Below are 10519 nucleotides of genomic sequence, written 5' to 3'. Positions count from 1 at the left end.
TCAATCTATTGGACAGCACACTTGATATATTCCAGAAGGGGGACAAAGGTTTGCATATCTTCAAGTTGTTCTATTAGGGTAGAAAACAATTAAACAAATAACCTTTGAACGCAGCTTTTCTTTCATTAAATTAAGTGGCCTATATCTTTAAAAAAATCTTTTTCTTAATCAGTAAATACTCCCCAAGACTTTATCCTTGAAAATAAAAACTATTTACCAACTCGACTAACATCTTACTTTCCTACTATTTTTCTTCAGTTCATTTTTTAAAGATATTTGATTTGTTTTAGACTAAATAATGATGGAGCAATCATGTGTTCTGCTGAAAGGGATTGTATGTGTGATATTAGTGCTGGATATCTCCAGTCTTTAAGACGGCTACATGAAGATGGCCATGATACTCTTTAAGATCCTGGAGGATACACATGCATTTGTTACAATATGCTTTCACAATCATCTGTGGTGGTAACATGCCCGTCTAAACAAGTCATATGTAGGAATTTTGACTTTTTTCCATTTATTAACATGACTGTTCATATTGAACTGAACATCTCAGCCTAAATCCAACCATCTAGATGTTAGACCTTGCAGATGGTATATTTTAGAAAAGAAATGTCAAAGGTCGTCTGAAATTACAGAGGTGCTCCATTGGCCTTTTCACACTCCTAACAAATGTTATTTTGGAATCTCCCTCCGAGGTGCAGAGCTGCTGAGACGTGATGAAACTGATCTAAGGCTGATACAAGACGATGGGCTGTCCCCGACAGAAGAAAGAGAGAGCGAAATAAGAGAAAACAGGTACATCTCCCCTGGTCTATAATGGCGAGATTACTGTTTGCTCGGTTTGCTCTGGGGCTGTCTCCTGCTCTCCACTCCACCTATACTTCACTTCTAATCTCCCAGACCCCAGCTGTCTGCCAATTGATTTTAAGATTCTCTAAATCAATTACTCCTCTGTCCAAGGTCTGAGTGCCAGCGAATCTCTCCTGCTCCACACACGCACACACACATACAGTATTACATACACACACATATATATGGAAAAGGTAAATGAGAGAGTCTATCTGCAGCGGTCCCGGGCTTCTGTCAGCGACAGATGATAGAAAACAAGTTTCATCTGACACACTCTACTGTCCTGAGTGTCTCCTCTGCCTGTCGGTCTTCTCTTACATGTCTCAGCCTGTCCAGTGCGGACATGTCTGGTCATTATCCAGGGTTAGACCTGTACCACTCTTATCAACTCCAGTCTGTCTTAGAAACCTTTAAATGGGATAGTGTCTACACATTTTCAAGCTCTTTTTAGAAGGGACGAGTCCGCAGCAAAACGCTGTAGACATAAACCTACATTTTGAAATTGTGACCACTTGTTTTCATATTTACACCCTGGCTGTCTATGTAGGGTGTTTTCTAAAATATGTTGGCATAGACTCCTTCAGAATGGATGGCTCATTATATATTTAATATAATTCTTCTAACTATCTGACTGAATAGGTAACTGCTGAATATCTTTCTGTGGTCACTCCAGACGAAGTAATACAAGTGATATGAATAACACAATACAGTAATATGCAAAGAATCTGTAGATAGATATAACTTTATACTGCATTCTGTAGATTGCAAAATAAAATTTTATTTTATTTTCTCGTCTGGAGTGACCACAGAAAGATATTCAGCAGTTACCTATTCAGTCAGATAGTCAATCAGTCAGTCTGCATGTCAGCTCATTCACTTTGGCATTTCAATTATCTGAGATAAAGAAAAATCGATCTACCACAATTCATTATGTGATAGTTAAGAACAACATATTTAATTACAGATAACCATAGAAACTGGGCTTTATAAATACTCTTACACTCATTACCTGACCGTAAATGCTTACAGAATGGGCTATAAGACAAAATAATAGCATTAAAAAACCCTCTGCAAAGGGGAAAAGCAATAGAGTTTATTGCTTCTACCTGGCACTTGGCATGGGCAACTTACTTTTTGTTAGATGCAGCTGAATGGGATTCATGGGAACTCTACCCTTAATACATGACAAGGTAAATGACTTCAAACCACAAAACCTAGATTTTACTTTTGCTTCTGATACATTTTAAATGAAATTATAGTCCTCAAGGTGATGACATTGGGCTGATGTGTCATCCTGGTTCCTGAAAAGCTGTGTCTGCTGAATTTAGAAGCAACTTTATTTGTAGAGCCTGCAACATTATTTTTTACATATTTTATTTAGATGTATGGTCAAGGAATTATTACAGTATGAGGCCATCCAGTCTTTGATATTTCTAAAACACTCTGCTAACAGAAGGTATATCAAAGTATGCCAAGTCATAAAGAAAAAATGTGTGACACGAGCATGTTTCTTGACAAGTCCGAGTAGACACACACAATAACGGAGGCAAAGGACCTAACACAGATCCCTGTGGCACTCCATACTTAAATTGTTCTCAATCCAACATCATTTTGTAAACACACACAAACTAATAGTGAACAGATAGGTAGGACTTAAAGCATTATAATGCCTGTCAACAAATGGTAACATAATTACAAAGCTTGTGATCTATGGTGTCAAAAGCATCAGCAATAAGATCTAACAGTATAAGTGTGATGCAGCTGTGGTAATGATAACAGCAGATTGTTTGTTACTTTGAGAAGCAAAGTGTCTGCTGTGGTGGGGTCTAAATCCTGACGAAAGGATTCATACTGTATATATCGCTCATTTTTCTGCAGTTTTCTCAACATTGTATAAAGTCATATACAATCTAAGAAAATGTGAAATTATTAGAATGTAAACGTATATTTTAGGGCTGTCAAAAGATTAATCGCATCCAGAATAAAAGTTTGTGTTTACATAATATATGTCTATCTACTGTGCATATTATTGTATTTATAAATACAAACACATACACAAGTATACATATTTAGAAAATATTTACATGTATTTATTTATATTTACCAATAATTGAAATTATATATAAATGTTTATTAATATTTAGATTTTTCTTAAATATATGCATGGATGTGTATGTGTTAATAAATACAAAATTATTATGAACAGTAAACAGATAAATATTATGTAAACACAAACTTTTATTCTGGAATTGCGATTAATCTTTTGACAGCCCTAGTATATTTAAAAACATGTATTTTATGTGTGATTAATCGTGTTTAATTCTTTTATCGATTGACAGCACTAGTTAAAAAAAACTTTTTTTCAAGTGATCCCAAACATTTGGCGGTAGTGTAGGTGTGTGGGGAAAATATGGGTTCCTTTTCTTTATTTTATAGCTTTGGTTGATTAGCTCATAGACTTTGTAAATGTATATAAAATACAAATTTCTAGAGCTTAAGTTGTCAATATAAATTAACCAGTCATTTTCTGGCAAAGACTCCATGAGTACTCCTATAACTTTTATCAGCTATGCACGTTTGCGTTTATAATTGACAGTCCTTTGTGAAAATGGACCAAAAATGATCTTGCACTCAATTGTTCTCAGAATGGCACTATAACACTTTTATGCCTGAGTTTTAAATTCCGTGATTAACCCCTTGGCGTTAGTTTTCATAGAGTGAGGCGGAAACAGTTTGCTGATGCAGAGAGCTGAAACACGCTGATAACACTATATTTACAGGGGGATATGTGGTAGAAACACGTTGGTGTTGGCCATCTATAGGTGGCGGTAAGCAAACTATATGCAAGTAGGATGCAAACTTGCATTTGAATTACTAGAAACAATCCATTGACACCTTTTTTTATCATTTTTCTTGTTCTGAGATGTTTGTGACCATTCATTTTCCAGCTGCACAAAATAATTGCAGTTGATTGCCAATGAATAAAAATCAGTTCCAAAGTAGCCCCAAGTACTTTGCCTAGCCTGACATATGAGGGAACATGAGGAGATGGGGGGGGCAGAATTCTCTGGTGTGTTGCGTCCCCTCAGGAGCAGCGATTCTTCAAGGCTTTGGATAGATTTGGCTCTGGCCTCCTGCAGTTGTCAGACAGATGTCACCTGCAGACTTGGCTGGCGGCATTCTACCAGGAAAATATCATTAATACTTCACTGTGCTTTAGCTAAATGTGGCAGCAGATGCACACAGATTGGTGAAGGCGCCTCTTGTGAGTCGACTGTTGTTATTTTTAGGGAAGGGGGGACAGGAACAACATCAGCCAGCACAACAGTCCCATTACATCATAAATGATTTATGCGAGATGCGCTTGATTAATGAGCACAGAGAATATGCCATAGCGAACAAACATGACAAGTGATATTAGCGACGCTTTTCCACAAGCGTTAATACTGGTCACTATGCAGAACGTCCCATCTGTTTAATCCAGTTTCGCAATATGTAACATCCAGTATGTTGTGGTAAATAATTACGACAGACGCTTGTATTGTACAATGAATAAATGTCATACATGTACATTTACAGATGGATACATTTCAATTCAACCCAAGGTAAAAATGTACAGTAACACTCAAATCCCCAACGGGTCATCATTGCTTTTGCTTGTGAGAGCATAGGCACACCGTGTTGGCATCCATCCTTTGTCAGGAAATGGCCAACATTAATACTAATAGTAATTTAAATAACAATACTTCACCTTATTTAGCACCCACAGTGCTCGGAGTGATTTAGAAAGCACAAACAAGTAGATCTGACCAGGACAAGCACACCAAAAAGAAAAGTAATCATGTATTTCTGATGTGTGTTAGCAGAGATCTGGCCTTTTTACTCTTGGAATGAACAGTATGGATATGAGGAGGCAGCAATCATGTTTAGATTGTAAGGATGTAACAATATCAAAATCTCACTGTACGATAATACCTCGGTAGACCGTGCACGGTATGATATTTGTTGCGGTATTAAAAATGGCAAATGATGACTTTGAAACGTGCCATAAGCATCCTCTTTTCTTTATCCTCTAACTCATACCTCTAAGCAACAGTTATGATTATAGTATGAGATGGGTCAAATGACCTTAAAATCTCTTTTATAAAATAAAATTATTGCACCAGATGGACCTTGCCAAAGGTAACATCTATAATTTTTTCTAAAATTCTCTATATTAGGCCCGGAAGACCTATCGTTTCATACAGTCATGTGACCACGATAATATTGAGACAATTTTGCTATTGAGATAACACGATATCGATAATATTGTTACATCTATTAGATTGGCTAATGTACAACTAATGGCTAAATAGTTAAATAGTCCATATAGCATGTATGTCATGACATTTACTGAGTTTATGTACATATAAAGTCAATCAATAAGTGTAGTACAGGTGAACACATACTGTATGCTACTGTAAGTTTTGTGTATGTTTTTCTTTTCGTATTGTATGCCGTTCATATGCCACCAAATGACCACGTAACATCACATTTGGTTACAGCAACTCATCATTAGACAAAACTTGAAGCGCCAATTGGATTATACAAATGGATTTTATTAGTTTTTGTCAAATTTGAGTTATGTTTGTGGCAGACCGGAACTTTGCCCCGCCCATGCCCTTTATCGGTAATCACAATTACGGAAATTACATAAATACCTGCAGCGGAAGGAGTTTGCGAAGCTTTCCGCCCTGGGTGTGACAAACTGTGCATCTTATCGAAAACCGTATGCCTCCACTGCATGGGTAGGACTGGGCGAGGGTGGCCCCTGGAGACATCGCACAACAGTGTCACTCCTGCTTCAGTAAAGCGGACATCAGCAATTTTCAGACTTGAGTCAGCCATCCTGTATGCCTGTACCTAGGGGTCGGACTGCTGGTCCGCAGCCAAACGGACAAAGTCCACCCCCAAGTGCACTGCCTGCACTGTAGCTCTCGAAAGGCAATCTGCCACAACGTTGCTTTTTCCATCAATGTGCTGTATATCCGTTGTGAACTCAGAAACGAAAGCTAAGTGACGCTGTTGGCGGGTCGACTAAGGCTCGGAATCCTTGGCCATCACAGGAACCGAGGGCTTGTGGTCCACAAACGCCGTAAATGCACGACCCTCCAGAAAGAAACGAAAATGTCTGACAGCTAGGTATAGGGCAAGCAACTCTCTGTCAAATGTGCTGTACTTCTGTTCATTCGGGCGTAGCTGATGACTGAAAAATGCAAGAGGTTGCCAAACTCCTCATATAAGCTGTTCGTGTACTGCGCCTACGGCCCAATCTGAGGCATCGGTGGAGATAGCGATAAGATCGCCAGGAATCGGATGAGACAGCATGGTCGCTTGTGTTAGTGCTCGCTTAGTGTTCCCAAATGACTTGGTCATCTCCTCTGACCAGGTGATAGGTTTATTTTTGTTGTGTCCTTGGAGGGCCCTGTACAAAGGTCGCATGAGCTCAGCGGACCGAGGAATGAAACGGTGATAAAAATTCACCATTCCTAGAAACTCTTACAGCGCCTTGATAGTGTGAGGCACAGGGAAATGTTCGATGGCGTCAACTTTGTTTGGTAGAGGGAATGCCCCCATGTCTGTGACTCGGTGACCAAGAAAGTCGATGGCCCTCAGGCCAAACTGACACTTGGCAGGGTTAATTATCAAACCGTGTTGACTGAGTCGGGCGAACAGCAAGCGTAGATGAGTCAGATGTTCATATGTGGAGGCGCTGGCGATCAGGATGTCATCCAAGTACACAAATATAAAGTCCAAATCCCGTAAGATTGAGTCCATCATGCGCTGAAATGTTTGGGCCGCATTCGTGAGACCAAAAGGCATCTGTAAAAACTCAAAGAGGCCAAACGGCGTTATCACAGCTGTTTTTGGGATGTCTTCGTGGAACACTGGCACCTGATGGTATCCTCGCACCAGATCTACCTTGGAGAAGATGGTTGCCCCTGCCAGGTGGGCTGAAAAATCCTGAATGTGGGGAACCGGGTATCGGTCAGGCGTGGTGATATCATTGAACCTACGATAATCCCCACACGGGCGATAATCCCCATCAATTTTGGGGACTATATGTAGGGGTGAGGCCCAAGGACTGTTGGAGAGTCGCACTATACCTTAACATTATTCACGAAAAAGTTGTCAATCGTTCTTTTCATCTTCTCTCATCATCCGCGGCTACATCCACTCTGTTTATCTGACGGGTCTATAGGCTACTCACCTCTCCGTCCGACTGCAGCACAGCATTTTCAAACATACACACGTACAGGAATATCTGGACCACGGCCAATCAGGGGGGGTCCGCCCTTCACTATCTCTGATTGGTTTAGACCACGATATGGGCCTAATGTGTCTGTTGTTGAACCACGGGGAGACTTTCGCAGAGACTTTTTTCCCTCGAACGGCTGGTCGCACCGGTACGACCTCAGATTTTTTTTAGTCGCACCATTGAGAAATTAGGTCGCATGTGCGACCAAATTGGTCGCACTCTAGAGCCCTGATTAGACTATTTCAATCCTCTGGATGTCTCTCTGCAAATCAGAAGGGTTCTATGATTCCCTTTCTATCTAGTTACGCAAGAACATGGAGTGGCTCAGAGATGATATATTTTCAGATGCAAACCCTGTCTGTAGCTAACAAAACCCCAAAATATTTTCACATTTTAATCTATGACATTAAACACACCAGTTATAACCCGTTTGTGATTTATTAAACCTTTATTGTGTAGTTTTTTTAGTCGCACCATTGAGAAATTAGGTCGCACTCTAGAGCCCTAGCCCCCGTGTCACACAAGAAATGTCGGCCGGATAGCGAGTCTGTGATGAAAAGGAGATATTCAGCGTTATGTGCCACTAAGCTGCTGACTGTTTGCGCGCCACGACTGTCACTAAATGTGCAAGGTGCACGACGCTTTTTGGCTTTTGCTCCAAAACGGGAGTGAAAAAAACAAAATCCTTGATCGACTGACTGCCGTGCAGTGAATGACAGCCGTTCGTCTGCACAACGCGCTGCAGCTCTCGTTAAGGGCTACACATATGTGGCTACTGAGTCATTAGGCATACATTTGCGCGAAGCTGTGTGATATTCGTCTGCCAGCTGTGCTAGGTCTCTGTAATCAGTCACAGTACTGTTTGCAAGAGAGGTGCGAATGTTCTGTGGCAACTGTTGTAGGAACAACTCGGTTTGACAACATGGTTTATGCTCACCTAGCAGGGCTAGCATGTGATCCATCAATTCGGAAGGCCGGGAATCTCCGAGGCCCGGCAGCGAGAGCAAATGACGTGCTCTGTCGGTCTCTGATAAACTGAAAGTCTTTAGCAGGTAAGTCTTCAATGCAACGTATTTGTTTCGTTCTGGGGGATTTTCCAGGATGCTTATCGCTCGTGCGGCTGTGGAACTGTTGAGAGCTGCAACCACATAGTATCTCGTGTCGTCCGCCTCTCCACGATTATGATTGGTTGAATGGTAAGGTTGAATCTGATTGGCTAAAGAGTACGACAACCCACGTGGGAGGGGTTGCGCTGCCAGGAGAGTCTCAAAAAACACACACACACATCCAAGGCGATTCACACGTGAGTGACGATTTGCACATTCACATAACACGATAAACGTGTACATTTTAAACTTTCGAAATATTTGTGCACAGTCGTGTTTGCGAAGTACTTTATGAGAAAAAGTTTTGTTTTACGCACGTGAATTGCTTTTTGTAAATGTATATTTATACTTTGTGCACGTAAATTAGGTTTTGTTCATGTGAACTGTTTACGCATGTGTGTATCTGTTTTACGCGTGAATAATTAATGGCAAAATCGCCTCATAAATGTGGTTTGTTGATTTTACCCAACACCACGAATGGCTGGGATTTGCGGAAGGCAACATCTCCAAGGCAGCAGGCCGTGTGTTAACCCCCGAACTGGAAGGTAATAATTATCCACCAAACTTTCAACCACTGCAGCCGGCGTATCCACAATAGACAACACCAGTCTGACCACACAGCGCCACACTTGCGTGCTGATCCTATTCTTCCACAGACGTTTCAGTGGTTATCTCGCGCTTGCTATAGCCTCGATGTCCTCTCGCATCAGTTTGGTTATTGTACTCTCTTACATTTTCCGCATCTTTGCTCTCTTGCTTTTCTTTGCACTTATTTCACTGAGTAACAGTATCTCATACCGTATCTCTCGTAACGTAACCCATTTCCTCGTCTTGGATAGCGTAACATGGCCATTTACCCCTAGTTCACACTGCACGCGTGAGCAGAGCGAGAGCAGCGCCGTCAGCGTAACTACATCATCACTGCACCTGCAGATTCGCGAGGGTATTCACACAGGAAGCGTTTGTATAGCGTGACCGCAGCTGCATCGAATGTGCAAGGTAAGCAAGCCAACCACATAGCATACATTCGTTCCCTAAGTTTAAACATTTGTAAACGTGATACTCTTAAAATTCTGTTACCAAGGGTACAAGACCCATGTACAGTATATTGGTAAACAATATGGTCAAACAAAACAGATCGCCATTATATAATTTTCTTACCATCTGCACAAATTAGCAGAAGCTATTTCAACCCAGGCTTTTTCCTTTGAATATATGTCTTTGTAATATTTACTACAAGGATCATAAAGCATTTTGTGCTTCTCAACCTCAACGATCAGCCTTGTGTCGTCCATTGTGGTAAAAGAATGAGGTATGACACGATCACCTTTTATAACGAGCTCCTCGGAAAGCTGGCCACAAACTCAGGTTTGATTGGGTCTGCTAGAGCCGCTTTCTGGCTAGTTAACTGACGTGATTTTATAAACCATGCTTCCACCCAAACGGAATAATTAAAAACAAATGAAGGGGTACATCAAATATAAATGTTTTTTTTAACATACTCCTAGTCTTGCAAAAAAAACACACAACAGGCTTGCTTATTCTGTGCATTCTGAGCACTTTTATTGTGCAACAATTTATATTTGTCCATCTAAAGTGTGCTGTCACTTTAACTGAGCTTGAGCTGCGCAGCAAAAATAGACTCGGCGCCGAAACCATCGCATCAGTGCTGCTCACGCGACGCTCCTGCTTGACGCTGACGCGCTGCTCCTGCTCCCGGTATGAAAGCACTCATTTGATAACATGCACGCCGAAAAAAATACGCGCTGCTCTCGCTCTGCTCACGCGTGCAGTGTGAACTAGGGTTAGTCAGCATAGCGTCGCGTACTTTGCATAGTGTAACACCCGTTTCATACGCACGCGTAAGCAGGCGTAGGCGGAGCGTAGGGAGAGCGTAGCAGCGCGTGCCATTGTCCTTTCATACCGGCAGCGTATGCACCGTGCACCGCGCTGCCTGGGTAACTGTTACCACAGTACAACAATGCAATTTCACATTACGTTATTTACAAACATCAATGAGCAAAATATCTTCCAGAACTTCATCAAAGCGCTTTTAAGTAGATTGCATAACTATGATTTGTTATATCCGCCTGTTTCATGCTCTTTTAGATCTGTGTAGTACAAGTTATAAATAAAAAGCCATCGTGCTTTGAAGGATACAAAGTCACTTAAGGGTTAACTCACCATAGGAGAGAGCACACGAGCAACAAGGCCTGTGTGGTTCGCCCAAGCCGAGGCTCAGTTCGCCTTACGAGAGATAATC

This window comes from Triplophysa rosa, linkage group LG8 (assembly GCF_024868665.1).
Source record: "Triplophysa rosa linkage group LG8, Trosa_1v2, whole genome shotgun sequence".
NCBI classification, from domain to species: domain Eukaryota; kingdom Metazoa; phylum Chordata; class Actinopteri; order Cypriniformes; family Nemacheilidae; genus Triplophysa; species Triplophysa rosa.
The sequence above is the reverse complement of the archived record's forward strand: the minus strand, read 5'-3'. Positions refer to the sequence as shown.